This window comes from Hyla sarda, chromosome 2, assembly GCF_029499605.1.
Source record: "Hyla sarda isolate aHylSar1 chromosome 2, aHylSar1.hap1, whole genome shotgun sequence".
Taxonomy (NCBI): domain Eukaryota; kingdom Metazoa; phylum Chordata; class Amphibia; order Anura; family Hylidae; genus Hyla; species Hyla sarda.
In genome coordinates this window covers 78,758,045-78,774,621 of record NC_079190.1, presented here as the reverse complement: position 1 = coordinate 78,774,621, position 16,577 = coordinate 78,758,045, and the positions used below count along the sequence as shown (strand labels likewise).

General features: G+C 44.3%; 1 protein-coding gene across 3 annotated transcripts in view; it reads left to right on the top strand.

The window, feature by feature from the left end:
- Positions 1–5,181: 5,181 nt before the first annotated feature.
- The window catches only part of SPATS2 (spermatogenesis associated serine rich 2), a 100,442-nt gene continuing 89,046 nt past the window's right edge, over positions 5,182–16,577 (top strand). The window contains exon 1 of one of the 3 annotated variants that reach the window (XM_056562202.1): positions 5,182–5,327. The gene's annotated coding sequence lies outside the window, so the exon portion shown is untranslated. Of the gene's footprint in view, positions 5,328–5,518; positions 5,685–16,577 lie in introns of those variants that run through there. The other 2 variants (XM_056562203.1, XM_056562204.1) reach the window with 2 other exon arrangements.

The window sequence follows — 16,577 nt, the reverse complement described above, 5'->3', positions numbered from 1 at the left end:
CCCCCCTCGGCTTATACTCGAGTGAACTCTCCACCCGCAGTGGTCTTCAACCTGCGGACCTCCAGAGGTTTCAAAACTACAACTCCCAGCAAGCCCGGGCAGCCATCGGCTGTCCGGGCTTGCTGGGAGTTGTAGTTTTGAAACCTCCGGAGGTCCGCAGGTTGAAGACCACTGCGGCCTTCGACATCATCCAGCCCCCTCTCACCCCCTTTAGTTCTGTACAGTACTCACCTCCGCTCGGCGCTGGTCCGGTGCTGCAGGGCTCTCCGGAGAGGAGGTGGTCTGGTGGGATAGTGGTTCCGGGCTGCTATCTTCACCGGGGAGGCCTCTTCTAAGCGCTTCGGGCCCGGCCCCAGAATAGTCACGTTGCCTTGACAACGACGCAGAGGTACGTTCATTGCCAACGTACTTCTGCATCATTGTCAAGGAAACGCCTGTATTCCGGGCCGGAAGTGCGGAGAAGAGGCGCCCCCGGTGAAGATAGCAGCCCGGAACCACTATCCCACCGGACCACCTCCTCTCCGGACAGCCCTGCAGCACCGGACCAGCGCCGAGCGGAGGTGAGTACTGTACAGAACTAAAGGGGGGTGAGAGGGGGCTGGATGATGTCGAAGGCCGCAGTGGTCTTCAACCTGCGGACCTCCGGAGGTTTCAAAACTACAACTCCCAGCAAGCCCGGACAGCCGATGGCTGCCCGGGCTTGCTGGGAGTTGTAGTTTTGAAACCTCTGGAGGTCCGCAGGTTGAAGACCACTGAGGGCGGATGATGAGAAGAGGATAATGAAGGGGGGGTGTGGGATGATGACAAGAGGATGATGAAGGGGGGGGGATGATGAAGGGTGGTGGGGATGATGACAAGGGGATGATGAAGGGGGGTGGGGATGATGACAAGGGGATGATGAAGGGGGGTGGGGATGATGACAAAGGGATGATGAAGGGGGGATGTGTGGGATGATGACAAGGGGATGATGACAGGTGATGATGATGAGGGTCTGGATGATGACAGGCGGTGATGATGATGAGGATGTTAATGACGGGTCTGGATGATGACAGGGGGGGATGATGTATTTCCCACCCTAGGCTTATACTCGAGTCAATAACTTTTCCTGGGATTTTGGGTTGAAATTAGGGGTCTCGGCTTATACTCGGGTCGGCTTATACTCGAGTATATACGGTAATTACTGAACTTGAAAACCCGACTGCCTTGAGGTTTGGGGAATCTGTTAAAAAGTGTGGATTTTTGGAAAATCCTGTTACTTTGTCCCCTTAGTAGCTTTTTATATAACATTTTTCATTTTTTTAATTAGTTTTTAATTTTTTTTATTTCTCTCTCCTTTTTTTTTATCATGACTTTCATTTCCTTTATTTTTTATTTACTTTTTGTTTATTAACCAATTAATGACCATGAATGTAAAGTTATGTCCTGGTGCAGAGTTACTTTGCTCTATTTATTTGCTTTATGCTTTATTTTTCCTGTGCGACACTTTTCTTTTCTCCGTGCAACAGAATTTTATATCATGAAACAGAATTTTCTCGACATGTGCGAAATATTGATAAATAAGTGTGAGAAAAAATAGTCGGGGAAACAAATAACACACTGAAAATAAACCGACACTCTTAGTAAATCCGGGCTAGTGAACGCCACAAAGAAAGCAATTTTTCTTTCTTTTAATAAATACTACATGTATGAACAAAAATGTACCACTGATATAAAGTACAATATGTGACAAACTATCTGAGAATCTAAAGCAGGCGGCATCCATAAGAGGTTAATTGTATTGATCCACAGAATACAAAGATCAGCTCTGTTGCACTGCGTAAAAACGAAATCACCAAAAGTTACAAAACTGCGTTTGTTTCCAATCCCCCCCGCTCCACATAAAACATCATACGGCAGTGTTTCCAAAACGGAGCCTCCAGCTGTTGCAAAACAACAACTCCCAGCATTTCTGGACAGCCACTGACTGTCCAGGCATGCTGGGAGTTTAGCAACAGCTGGAGGCACCCTGTGGAGCCCTGTCCTACTTCAAGGAAACAGTTTAGGGCCACATATGGGGTATTTCCGTACTCGGGAGAAATTGCCCTACAAATTTTGGGGGGCTTTTTCTCCTTTTACCACTTATGAAAAGGAAAAGTTGGGGTCTACATCAACCGGTTAGTTTAAAAAAAAAAAATTTTTTTTACACTAACATGCTGGTGTTGTCCCATACTTTTTATTTTCACAAGAGGTAAAAGGAAAAAAAGACCCCCCAAATTTGTAACGCAATTTCGGAATACCCCATATGTGGGCGTAAAATGCTCTGCGGGCACACAAAACAAGACTCAGGAGTGAGAGCGCACTATGTACATTTGAGGCCTAAATTGGTGATTTGCACAGGGGCGGTTGATTTTACAGCGGTTCTGACATAAACGCAAAAAAATTAATACCCAAATGTGACCCCATTTTGGAAACTACACCCCTCATGGAATGTAATAAGGCATGCAGTGAGCATTTACCCCCCCCACAGATGTCTGACAGATTTTTGGAACAGTGGTCCGTGAAAATGAAAAATTTAATTTTTAATTTGCACAGCCCACTGTTCCAAAGATCTGTCAAACGCCAGTGGGGTTTAAATACTCACTGCACCCCTTATTAAATTCTGTGAGGGGGGGGGGGGTCACATGTGGGGAGGGGGTCCACTGTTCTGGCAAAACAGGGGGGGCTTTTTAAATGCACAAGGCCCCTGACTTCTTCTCCAACCAAATTCTCTCTCCATAATCTCAATGTTGCTCCTCCTCTTCTGAGCATTGTCGTTCGCCAGCAGAGCACTTGACGTCCACACATGGGGTATTTCCATACTCAGAAGAAATGGGGTTACAAATTTTGGTGGCCATTTTCTCCTATTACCCCTTGTAGAAATGTACAATTTGGGGGAAAAACCAGCATTTTAGTGAAAAAAAATATATATTAATTTACACATCCAACTTTAACTAAAAGTGGTCAAACACCTGTGGGGTATTAAGGCTCACTGTACCCCTTGTTACGTTCCTTGCGGGGTGTAGTTTCCAAAATAGTATGCCATGTGTTTTTTTTTTTTGTTTTTTTTTTGCCTTTCTGGCACCATAGGGGCTTCCTAAATGTGACATGCCCCCAAAAACAATTTAAGCAAAATTTGCTTTCCAAAAGCCAAATGTGAGCATTGTCGTTCGCCAGCAGAGCACTTGACGTCCACACATGGGGTATTTCCATACTCAGAAGAAATGGGGTTACAAATTTTGGTGGGCATTTTCTCCTATTACCCCTTGTAGAAATGTACAATTTGGGGGGAAAAAACAGCATTTTAGTGAAAAAAATATATATTAATTTACACATCCAACTTTAACTAAAAGTGGTCAAACACCTGTGGGGTATTAAGGCTCACTGTACCCCTTGTTACGTTCCTTGCGGGGTGTAGTTTCCAAAATAGTATACCATGTGTTTTTTTTTTTTGCCTTTCTGGCACCATAGGGGCTTCCTAAATGGGACATGCCCCCAAAAACCATTTAAGCAAAATTTGCTTTCCAAAAGCCAAATGTGAGCATTGTCGTTCGCCAGCAGAGCACTTGACGTCCACACATGGGGTATTTCCATACTCAGAAGTGATGGGGTTACACATTTTGGGGACATTTTCTCCTATTATGGGGGGGGGAAAAAATGCATTTTAGGGTGCGTTCCCACAGGGCGTATACGCAGCGTATTTGCCGCTGCACAAAATTTACGGCAGCAGCGGGAAATACGCTGCGTATCCCTTGCTCACTATACACACACAGAGCTTTCCGGCGGCAGCCCTATGTGTGCAGTGAGTTTTGGAGGCGGGGCCACGCATCACAGACACTACGGCACACGGCCCCGCCTCCAAAACTCACTTCACACATAGCGCTGCCGCCGGAAAGCTCTGTGTGTATATAGTGAGCAAGGAATACGCAGCGTATTTTCTGCTGCTGCCGTACATTTTGCACAGCTTCAAATACGTATATGCCCTGTGGGAACGTACACTAAGTGAAATTTTTTTTTCTATTTACACGTCCAACTTTAATGAAAAGATTTTTCTCCTTTTACCCCTTGTAAAAATTCAAAAGCTCGGTCTACAAAAACATGCGAGTGTAAAAAATGAAAATTTTGAATTTTCTCCTTCACTTTGCTGCTATTCCTGTGAAACACCTAAAGGGTTAACACACTTACTGAATGTCATTTTGAATACTTTGGAAATTGCTGCTGAACTTTGAAGCCCTCTGGTGTCTTCCAAAAGTAAAAACATGTCAACTTTATGATGCAAACATAAAGTAGACATATTGTATATGTGAATCAATATATAATTTATTTGGAATATTCATTTTCCTTATAAGTAGAGAGTTTCAAAGTAAAAAAAAATGCTAAATGCAAACATTTTTCATCAAATTTTGGAATTTTTCACCAACAAAGGATTCAAGTATCAACAAAATTTTACCACTAACATAAAGTAGAATATGTCATGAAAATACAATCTCGGAGTCAGAATGAAAAGTAAAAGCATCCCAGAGTTATTAATGCTTAAAGTAACAGTGGTCAGATGTGCAAAAAAGGCCTGCGTTCCTAAAATGGACAGCAGAGGTCAGCAGAGAGCACTGTGGTCGTGACATCAGAGAAATCCAAAAAGAAAAGCATTTCCTCTGTAGTATACAGCCCATAAAATGTATTGGAAGGATTAAGATTTTTTAATAGAAGTAATTTACAAATCTGTTTAACTTTCTGGGACCAGTTTTCCACGGGAGTCCCCATTTAATCGTTGAAAATAAAAATATGATCATCACTGGCTGTGACAATCCAGAAGGCTGTCAGGGCATGATGGGAGTTGTAGTTTTGCAACAGCTGGAGGCCCACAGTTTGGAGACCTAGCATTAGATCAGTGTATGATGGGTGTTGTAGTTACTGGCTGGTGACTCTGATTTGAGCACCTGAAAATGTCCTGTCTCCTCATATTACTCTCTGGAATTGACCCCGCTCCCTCGGTCATTTCCGTCACCCTCCGTCTCCACTCGGAAACCTTCGTACATTTCCGGACACAGGGTCCAATCCCATCTTTTCTTTCAAATTTGCCCGTGGGACTACGATGATTTTTTCTTTTCTCGCTCTTCGACCACGCCCCCTGTGCGCGCATCGGAATGCGGCCTTCTGATTGGTCGCTCGCATATTCCCCGCCCACTCCCTGCTAAGGCCCCGCCCTTGGCTCCCCCCCTAGTTAGAGAATCCTCCAGCTCGGCCGCTCCAGAGGACCAGGCACCGGAGTCTCGGTTCGTCGTGTCGGTGCAGCATCCTGCAGGAGGTTTACGGTATGTGTGCACCGGGCAGGCGGGGAGGGAAGCCGCTCTCTGCTCCCGGGGTAATCACGGGATTTCAGTCGTGCGCGTTGCTATGGCCTGGACCGTGCGGCAGGAACAGGGCCGGGGACCGGGCCGTACACCGGGACCATTGTGCAGGCTGCTGCACGGGGGACGTGTGGGGGCACGGGATGCTGCAGGGCAGGACGGTGCGCACGGCTGGCGGGAGCCTGTGCCAGAGGGGGGCGCTGTGGTGTCAGGAGAGGAGCTGGATAGAGGCAGCTGGAGCCTGCACCGCCGGGGGCCCCGCTACGGATACTATCGGGCTCTTTCCACCGGTTAGCAACCACAACTCCCATCATGACACCGGTTAGCAACCACAACTCCCATCATGACACCGGTTAGCGACCACAACTCCCATCATGACACCAGGTTAGCGACCACAACTCCCATCATGACACCAGGTTAGCGACCACAACTCCCATCATGACACCGGTTAGCGACCACAACTCCCATCATGACACCGGTTAGCGACCACAACTCCCATCATGACACCGGTTAGCGACCACAACTCCCATCATGACACCGGTTAGCGACCACAACTCCCATCATGACACCGGTTAGCGACCACAACTCCCATCATGACACCGGTTAGCGACCACAACTCCCATCATGACACCGGTTAGCGACCACAACTCCCATCATGACACCGGTTAGCGACCACAACTCCCATCATGACACCGGTTAGCGACCACAACTCCCATCATGACACCGGTTAGCGACCACAACTCCCATCATGACACCGGTTAGCGACCACAACTCCCATCATGACACCGGTTAGCGACCACAACTCCCATCATGACACCGGTTAGCGACCACAACTCCCATCATGACACCGGTTAGCGACCACAACTCCCATCATGACACCGGTTAGCGACCACAACTCCCATCATGACACCGGTTAGCGACCACAACTCCCATCATGACACCGGTTAGCGACCACAACTCCCATCATGACACCGGTTAGCGACCACAACTCCCATCATGACACTGGTTAGCGACCACAACTCCCATCATGACACCGGTTAGCGACCACAACTCCCATCATGACACCGGTTAGCGACCTAGGTCATCATTAGCCAGTAATTATCTAAGTCCCCAAACTGTCACTTTCCAGCTTCTTTAAATCTACAACTCCCATCATCCCCTGACAGCCTGTAAGCATAGAAAGTCATCGCCAGTGAGGATGTAGGTTACTGCTCTGCCATCCTGAGGCTCTCTCCAGCTGTTAGAAAACTACAACTCCCATCATGCCCTGGCAGCCTTCTATATTATTGCCTGTAATTGATGCTCTTGGTCCTCCAGCCTCTGCAGGACTACAACTCCCATCATGCCCTGGCAGCCTTCAGGCAGTGTTGATTAAGCTACAACTCCTATCATGCTGATCTAGGTCTCCAGCTGTTGCAAAACTACAACTCTCTTCATGTACTGACAGCCTTCAGCCAGGGATGCTTTAGGTCACTGTTAAAGGGGTACTCAGCCGGGGAACGAGGGGTGTGGCTGTGATGGCATGACCGCTGCTGCAGGAGATCAGACATCCAGTGTTTCCCATCCAGCGTGCCTTGAGCTGTTGCAAAACTACAACTCCCAGCATGTCCGGACAGCCTTTGGCTGTCTGGGCATGCTGGGAATTGTAGTTTTGCAACAGCTTGAGGCACACTGGTTAGGAAACACTAGGATAGGGGATAAAATGTCTAGCAGCGGAGTACCCCTTTAAGCATCTGTGTCTTCCCATTTGTTGCAGAGCTATGACCCCCCATTATAACTGCCAAAGGTTGAAACTCTGCACAGCTGGAGACCCCCAGGTCCACCCCCACCCCCCCCCCCCAGGCAGGTTACGTCCTGTTCAGTAGGTCTGGTCACATTCCGGTAACCACCGTGCTGCCATAAAATTGGCTCCAAAATTCAGATTGTCTGGTGGTTGTCCCAGCTGTCGACCCTGAGTCAGTGTTCCCCCAACCTGTATCTTGCTCTCCTGCTGTCTGGGCATGATGAGAGTTGTAGTTTTGCAACAGCTGGAGAACCATAAGTGTGGGAAAACCGCTGTAAAGTGCTCTTCGTGCAGCACTACAGAATATAAATGGGTGGGATTTATTAAACTCGCTATGGTAGGATGGATGTGGAGTTAGACCAGTGTTTCCCAACCAGGGTGCCTCCAGCTGCTTCAAAACTACAACTCCCAGCAGGCCTGGACATCCGAAGGAGTTGTAGTTTTGCAGCAGCTGGAGGCACCCTGGTTGGGAAACACAGTTAGACCCATGTGACCTGGGTGAGTGCTCCAGTGATCGCGACCCTCTCGTTCCTATATAATGTATCATTCAAGGGGTATTCCAGGAAAAAACTTTTTATATATCAACTGGCTCCAGAAAGTTAAACAGATTTGTAAATTTCTTCTATTAAAAAAATCTTAATCTTTTCAGTACTTATGAGCTTCTGAAGTTAAGGTTGTTCTTTTCGAAGTTCTCTCTGACACGTGTCTCGGGAACCGCCCAGTTTAGAAGCAAATCCCCATAGCAAACCTCTTCTAAACTGGCGTTTCCCGAGACACGTGTCATCAGAGAGCACTTAGACAGAAAAGAACAACCTTAACTTCAGAATCTCATAAGTACTGAAAGGATTAAGATTTTTTTAATAGAAGTAATTTACAAATCTGTTTCTGGAGCCAGTTGATATATATGAAAAGTTTTTTCCTGGAATACCCCTTTAAGGGCTGTATCCGTGCGCGAGGAATCCCTTCATGTATTTAGGGAGCGCGGTAGATGTTGCGGAGATAAGTGAAGATATCTATTGTGACTGACGCTTCTCCTATTTGTGCGGATGATTTGATTGTTGTCACTCCGGTTCTTGTTCTGGGTGTAAATGGCCTAGGGAGGCCGCAGGGATCCGGAGGAAATGTTGTCTCCAGAATATGGGAGAGGCGAGGATTGGGCTCAGCGGGAACACTTTTCTCTACCCCATGCTTCAGTGTAACCACACGCTTGTGTTCTCATATATTGTTTTGTCTTAGTCCTAATGAATTCTATAGTAAAATTGGTGTTTGTTTACACTGTTTTACGGCTTCAAAAATAGCGGTTTCTCTGGCATGTAATGGGCGATGTTTTGGGCCGCAGCTTGCTTTATATATGTCTCAAATGGTTTATGCTCAGGAAAAGACGAAAAACTGAGGGTTCAAACTGAGGTAAAATTACAGCCCCAAAAAATACGGGGGAGATTTGTCATAACCTGTCCAGAGGAAAAGTTGCTGAGTTGCCCATAGCAACCAATCAAATAGCTTCTTTCATTTTTCAGAGGCCTTTTCAAAAATGAAAGAAGCGAGCTGATTGGTTGCTATGGGCAACTCAGCAACTTTTCCTCTGTACAGGTTTTGATAAATCTCCCCCATAGTGTATGAACACAGCCTATAAGTGCCCATACATATTGCCTCATAGTTGATAACAGGCGACTTCTACCAAAATGAATGTTTGACAGATGAAATTTAAAGGGGTACTCCACTGAAAAAAAGTATAATTTTTTTTAAATCAACTGGTGCCAGAAAGTTAAACAGATTTGTAAATTACTTCTATTAAAAAATCTTAATCCTTCCTTTACTTATCAGCTGCTGTTATGATCCACAGGAAGTTTTTCTTTTTGAATTTCTTTTCTGTCTGACCACAGTGCTCTCTGCTGACACCTCTGTCCATTTTAGGAACTGTCCAGAGCAGGATAGGTTTTCTGTGGGGATTTGCTCCTACTCTGGACAGTTCCTAAAATGGACAGAGGTGTCAGCAGAGAGCACTGTGGTCAGACAGAAAGGAAATTAAAAAAGAAAATAACTTTTTGTGGATCATACAGCATCTGATAAGTACTGGAAGGATTACGATTTTTTAATAGATGTAATTTACAAATCTGTTCAACTTTCTGGCACCACTTGATTTATTGATTTAAAAAATAATAATAATAATAATTTCCAGCGGAGTACCCCTTTAACGTTGAACAATTGTTTAAACCGGCTGATGATGGCCGTCCTCATCTGGAAGTAAGTCTGTGAAGTTCTTCCTTTTTAAAGGGGTACTCCACTTGCCAGCATTCGGAATTAAATGTTCTGACCGCTGTTTTTCACGCGTGCGGCGGTTGGACACACCCCTCGCGAAGTCGTTGCCACACCCCTCAATGCAAGTCTATGGGGGATTGTGGTCGACCCCCGCAGCGCGAATTCAGCGTTCGGAACATTTAGTTCCGGTCGCTGGCCAGTGGAATAACCCTTTAAGGGCCTGTTCACACTGAGTAATTCAAGAGGAATTTACTCGAGTAATTCCTCTTGAATTCTCCGCTCCAATTAATGCTCATCTCCTCTGCCCATTGACTTTAATATTTTCCGCTGTCCTGTTCACACTGCAGAAATTCCGCTAGCAGAATTCCGATGCTGAATTCCTTTCCGCTGGAAGAAGGAACATGTTCATTCTTCAAGTGGAATCCGCGAGCAGAATCCAATAGAAGTCAATGGTAAAAAAAAATTCTGCCCGACATCGTTTTCGAGCGGAATTCAGAAAAGTAGAATTAAATAGCCTCCTCCTTCATTGCTCTTCATTTCCGCATGGAAATTCTACTTGATGGATAAAATGAAGGAAAGCAACAAGTTCCTGACCGAAATGATTCCTCGTGAATTCCTCAGTGTGAACGCACCCTAAGGGTCTATTCACATATACAATATCCTGCGCAGATTTGATGCTGTGTTCAGTCATTTAGTTTACATTAAAATCTGCAGCATCGAATTTGTGCAGATTACTGTACGTTTGAACAGTCTCTTAGGGTCTGTTCATGCAGGCGGATTTGCTGCAGAATCCTGCTGCAGATTTTGCTACCATTGGGGAGGGTGAATGTGCGTCATTTAAAGGATAGAAAAAAGACTTCTGTGAAACAGACCAAACATTTAGTTCGCTGGTTTGTACGATTTGAACAGGGTAAGGGGATAAAATGCTGGTCTTTGGGGGTCCCACCACTGGAGTATGGAAATCATCTGCTCACCCTAGAGTAAATACAACGGTATTGCTTATGCTTTATCTCCACTTCCATACATCCTATAGAGCAGTGGTCTCCAACCTGCGGACCTCCAGATGATGCAAAACTACACACCTGTCACTAAATAAACTTTTCTAAACTAGCGCAGGCTATGTTCCCTAACTACTCCTAAAACCCACTCCCAAACCTTAGAAAACATTTCAGAGCTTTAAAAAGCTGTGTATCTTACCTTTTATTATTGCTCACTTAGTGCAATCTCCCAGCAGAAGAAAGTGGGCGTTTCCCAGCAGGCATGACATCACTGAAGCCTGCTGAGGGACCACTTCCGCCCTCACATGGTTGCAGTGCTGTGATGAATAGAAGACCTCAGGCTCTATGCAGCTTTCAGTCTGTGCTTCTTTCAGTGAAGCTCTGTTCAGCTTTTAGTCTTTGCAGCTTTAAGTTATTGCAGCCTATTGCTTCCACTAGTTTCTGAGCAGGCCATCTTGTTTCCCTTTAAAGGGGTAATTTGGCGCAAAACATTATTATTATTTTTTTTAAATCAACTGGTGCCAGAAAGTTACAGATTTGTAACTTACGTCTATTTAAAAATATTAATCCTTCCAGTACTTAGCAGCTGCTGTATGCTACAGAGGAAGTTGTATTTCTTTCTGGAGTTCTTTTCTGTCTGACTACAGTGCTCTCTGCTTACGCCTCTGGCCATTCACAAATAGATTTGCTATGGGGATTTGCACCTCCTCTGAAAAGTTCCTGTTACCGACAGAGGTGTCAGCAGAGAGCACTCTGGTCAGACAGAAAGGAAATTCAAAAAGAAAAGAACTTTGGAGCATACAGCAGCTAAGTACTGGAAGGATTAAGATTAGATAGAAGTAATTTACAAATCTGTTTAATTGTATGGCTGCATTTGGCTTAAATTATAATTTTTTTTCTTCACTGGAGTACCCCCTTTTAAGCTCAGAATGTTCTTGTTTCCCTCCATTTATTAAAACCTGCACACTGATGGAAAATATTTACTTAATATTTTCAAAGGGAAAACCCATTAGGCGGCATACACACCAGCTATTTTGGGAAATGCATGCAAATAGACATTTGGTTTCAGAAGGTTTCGAGAATCAGCTGGATAGAGAGAAGACGCTGTAGACTCCATACGCACTTGTTACAGCCAGGTGTCTGGCAGCTGATGCTACACTACGTGGCTTTTGGGTAGTGGGGGGCATTTTAACGGATGCTAGTGTGTGCAACTTTTCCTGGCTCATAGATTCTTCAGACGTTGATGTCTCACCAGCGGTGACTACTCGACCACATCTGCCCCACCTATTTTTTTTAATTTTTTTTTAAAGACTATTCCGAAGTGTAAACTATGCTGAAATGTCTGGGCCGAGGATGGGCAAATCCGGGGAGCCAGGAAATCAGTGCAACTTCATTACCACAGCTGCCCCCCTCGATCATTCTATTTCCTAAGTGTGTGTCCACAGTTCATCGCAATGAATGAATACAAAGCTAGGAATGAATTTGAAAAGGGAGAAGTCTCAGTCTTTAGCAGCTCCCATAGACAATGAATGGGGCAGCAGTGCCATTCTGCACATTCCGATGGGGGGGGGCTTGGGTTCCTGTTCTCGAGATCGTGACTGTCAGAACACTTGGACCCCAGTGATAAGACACTTATCCTGTGGATGAGTGTCTGATCATAGGGGTCCGATTGTTTGGAATGTCACAATCTGGAGACCAACAGTGTTCTCCTATAGCAGTGTTTGCAAATCGGGGTGTCTACAGCTGTTGCAACACTACAACTTCCAGCATACCCAGCTGAGAGTTGTAGTTTTGCAACTTCTAGAATCACCCTGGTCGGGAAATACACTCCTGTAGAGTTATACAGGTATTTTTGTATTAGTTGCTCTTCTTTCATTCTAGGCTTAAAGATTGTGACAGCCTTGACTTGCTTTACTGCAATAAACTCCTGAGCTGTTCACCCATGTTCTTAGTTTATGACTTCTAGAAAGCAAACCCAGTCTGTTCTGTCTTGGGGTGCGTTCATACTGAGGAATAGGAGAGGAATCCTCACGTAAAAATTCTGCCGTGGAATTAAGGTTTTTTTTTCTCGCCCAGAATTTGTGCAAAAATCGTGTGGAATTCCGCTTTCATTACGAGCTAAAAAACATTCCTCTCCTATTCCTCAGTGTGAACGCACCCTAAGGGTACATTCACACCTGCACATTTGCAGTGTATTTTACGCTGCAGATCCGCCGCTGAAGGACCTCTATATGCTGGCTTTACATGTGCCTGCTCAGAGCGGCAATACGGCACTCCGAGCAGACACACTGTGATGTACGAGTCGCCGCGCATGCAGGCACATATAAAGCCAGCATATAGAGGTCCTTCAGCGGCGGATCTGCAGCGTAAAATCCGCTGCAAATCCACTCGTGGGAACGTACCCTAGAGGAGGAAACTATTTTTTATTTTTTTCTTCTTCTTGCTGGACTACAACCACCATTTGGAATTTCCCTTTTTATTTTTTTTTCTGTGTGCAAATTCCGTGCAAAAACGATTTAAAGCAAATTTTTTTTTTTTACCATTGACTTCTGCTCATGTATTCCGCAAGAAGAATGAACATGTTCGTTCTTCTAGCGGAATGGGATTCCACAAGCGGAATTTAAGAAGTGTGAACAGTGCAGAGTGAAATACATTGAAGTCAATGGTAAAGCAGATGCTAATTATTTCTAAGTGGAGCGTTCAAGAGGAATTATTCTAGTAAATTCCTCTTGAATTACTCAGTGTGAACGCACCCTTATAAGGTTACGGTCTTTTGCAGTAGAGGATTGCGGCTTTCTTCTCTGACAAGTAGGAGACGTGGAACATCTCTGGTTATCTTAGAAGATCTGAGCTGAATATTAAAGAGAGGTCCGAGGTGTTGGTGACCTTGTGATGCCGGGATTTCGAGAGCGGAGCGATGAGATGTTTTCTTAGAGTATTGACATATAGTTACCAACAGATTGGAAGCAAAAATTGGGAAATTTAAACCCTTACCTGAGATCGTCCAAAAGCAGACTGTTCACAGGACTGTCCTTGCTGAATTGGGGTGTTCGTGGTTCTAGGTCAAAGCTTGTATTACAAAGACAGAAGTGACCATGGGAGATCATTTTTATAGGACAGGTGTGTTTGTTCATTCCCATATGGCCAGGCCTGATACCCACTCACAATGTTTCCGAAATGGTTACTGGCAATCGTGAACCTACTACAAAGAGTAATCCTCAACTTGTCACATCAACATGGCACAACTACAACCTGTCATATGGCCTCGTTCAGATGAAGTGCTACTACAGCTCGTGATTTAATTGTCATGTCAACACAGCGCAACTAGAACTTGTCACAAGGGCTTGTTCAGATGAAGAGCTACTACAGAAAGTGACCTTCAACTTGTCACATCAACACTGCTACTACAGAGAGTGACCTCAACTTGTTACACCAAAGCAGTGCAACTACAAACTGTTGTAAGGGCTACTACAGATTGACCCTCAACTTGTCACATCAACATAGTGCTACTACAACCTGTCATATAGAACAAGAAATGTCCAGCGCAAGCTCTTTTTTCCGAACAGTGCAATTTATTGAAATTCACCAAGGTGCACAGACAGTATGGACGTAGGTGACGTGTTTCGGCCCTACAACTGGGCCTTAGTCATGCTACCAATCGTATGGGATTATTTAGATGAAGGGCTACCACAAAGAGTGACCCTCAACTTTTCACATTAACACAGCGCAACTACAACCTGTCGTAAGGGCTCGCTTAGATTGTGTGGCATGGATACGGACAGGCACTGGCCCTCTTAATTTCAGTGGTCTGAATGTAGTCGGCTAGTGACAGGTCTGGTATTTTTCCGAGTGTATACGAGTTTTGTCTCAGACTCAAAAGTCTGGATTTTTTTTTAGTCAGAGACAAAACTTTTGTATGCTCGATAAATGACCCAAATGTAGCCCCTACTTGACTTTATTTTGGCCACTGAAATCAATGGGGTCCATGCATGGATATCCTGGTATCCCATTTTGACATTTTGTCAATGTATCCCTACCACAAGGTGGTTTGAATCTTGGCTAAGGTCTTCAGGCTCCATTGTGGGATATTTGTTCATGGGCAATGACTTCACTTTTCTATGCCATACCGATTTTCTGACTAGTCCTTCAATGAGCCTATCCTGATGTTCTGGGGAAGACAGTCCTGGTAGATCTTGGTGGATCTTTGAGGATATTCCAGATTGGGTTTCTTTACTATAGAAAGGGCAGTGTGGTCACAAAGAAAAATATATAAATATATTTATTAGTCTGGGCTCTCGTGTAGCAAGTGTAATGTCTGGTAAAACCACATGCATTCTTACCATGGTTTTGTGGTGCGGTTATTGGGCACATTGTTTTACGTCTTTACCATGTTTTCCCAGTGATCACACTGTAAAGCCATGGCACTTGGTAAAACTTGTGGGCTTTGGCCACATGGCACTCTACCGATTCTTATTTATCCAGCCGTGAAAAAATTGCCTACCAGACTCCCTGCCATGAAGAACACCAGCCTTTTAAAGCTGGAAGGAAAGATCAAATCCAGATACCATCAAGTTTCCTTCCAGTAGTCGCTATAAAACCATGGAATGTGCTTTCTCAGCATCTGTTGGGTTAGACACTTCCTTCAGGTGATGCGTGCAGGTAACAGGTAGGAACACTTCAATAATATTCATCCAAGGATCTAACAGACTAGCTAGATCAGTGTCTTCCAACCAGGGGGCCTCCAGCTGTTGCAAAACTACAACTCCCAGCCTGCTGGGAGTTGTAGTTTTGCAACAGCTGGAGGCACCCTGGTTGGAAAACACTGAGCTGTGTGGTCAGCAGGAAATGCTTCAGATTCCAGTATTTTTAAGACAGATGTCAACTTTATTAGAATAAAATAAGCACACGGGGAGATTTCATTCAATATAGACGTTATTTTCCGTCTATCATTGGCGCTGTGATGGCGCAGTCATTTAATATTAGCGACATTTGTGCAACTTTTGTAGTAGAAGTTTTTGAGTAGCAGTACACCTATTTCCGATGTAGACATGCAGTGCACCCTTATTTATCATATGCGACTTTTAGAATAAGAATTGCGCAAACCCCGATTTCCTAAAGTACACGTACAAAACCTCTCTACCGTACGCAAACCACAAGAGTGTAAGCTAGAGCGTTTCCCGCCCGTGCAAAGCGGCGGGGAATTCATCATCTACAGTACACACTTATGATAAATTACGCGCTGCAACGGAAAAAATGGGGGGTAAAAAAAGAGTAGGGTACACTTTGAATGATAAATCTCCCCAATAGCATTGGTTACTAAATTTGACCATGGTTTTTATCCTAACATTTGGGCAAGTTACTACATTAACCCCTTAAAGACTCAGGGTTTTTCCGTTTTTGCACTTTCGTTTTTTCCTCCTTACCTTTTAAAAATCATAACCCTTTCAATTTTCCACCTAAAAAATCCATATTATGGCTTATTTTTTGCGTCGCCAATTCTACTTTGCAGTGACATTAGTCATTTTACCCAAAAATGCACGGCGAAACGGAAAAAAAAATCGTGCGACAAAATCGAAAAAAAACGCCATTTTGTAAATTTTGTGGGCTTCCGTTTCCACGCAGTGCATATTTCGGTAAAAATTACACCTTATCATTATTCTGTAGGTCCATACGGTTAAAATGATACCCTACTTATATAGGTTTGATTTTGTCGCACTTCTGGAAAAAATCATAACTACATGCAGGAAAATTTATACGTTTAAAAATGTCATCTTCTGACCCCTATAACTTTTTTTACGCGTACAGGGCGGTATGAGGACTCATTTTTTGCGCCGTGATCTGAAGTTTTTATCGGTATGATTTTTGTTTTGATCTGACTTTTTGATCACTTTTTATTCATTTTTTAATGGTATAAAAAGTGACCAAAATACGCTTTTTTGGGCTTTGGAATTTTTTTGCGCGTACGCCATTGACCGTACGGCTTAATTAATGATATATTTTTATAGTTCGGACATTTACGCACGCGGCGATACCACATATGTTTATTTTTTATTTTTTTTACACTGTTTTATTTTTTTTATGGGAAAAGGGGGGTGATTCAAACTTTTATTAGGGAAGGGGTTATATGACCTTTATTAACACTTTTTTTTTTACATTTTTTTTTGCAGTGTTATA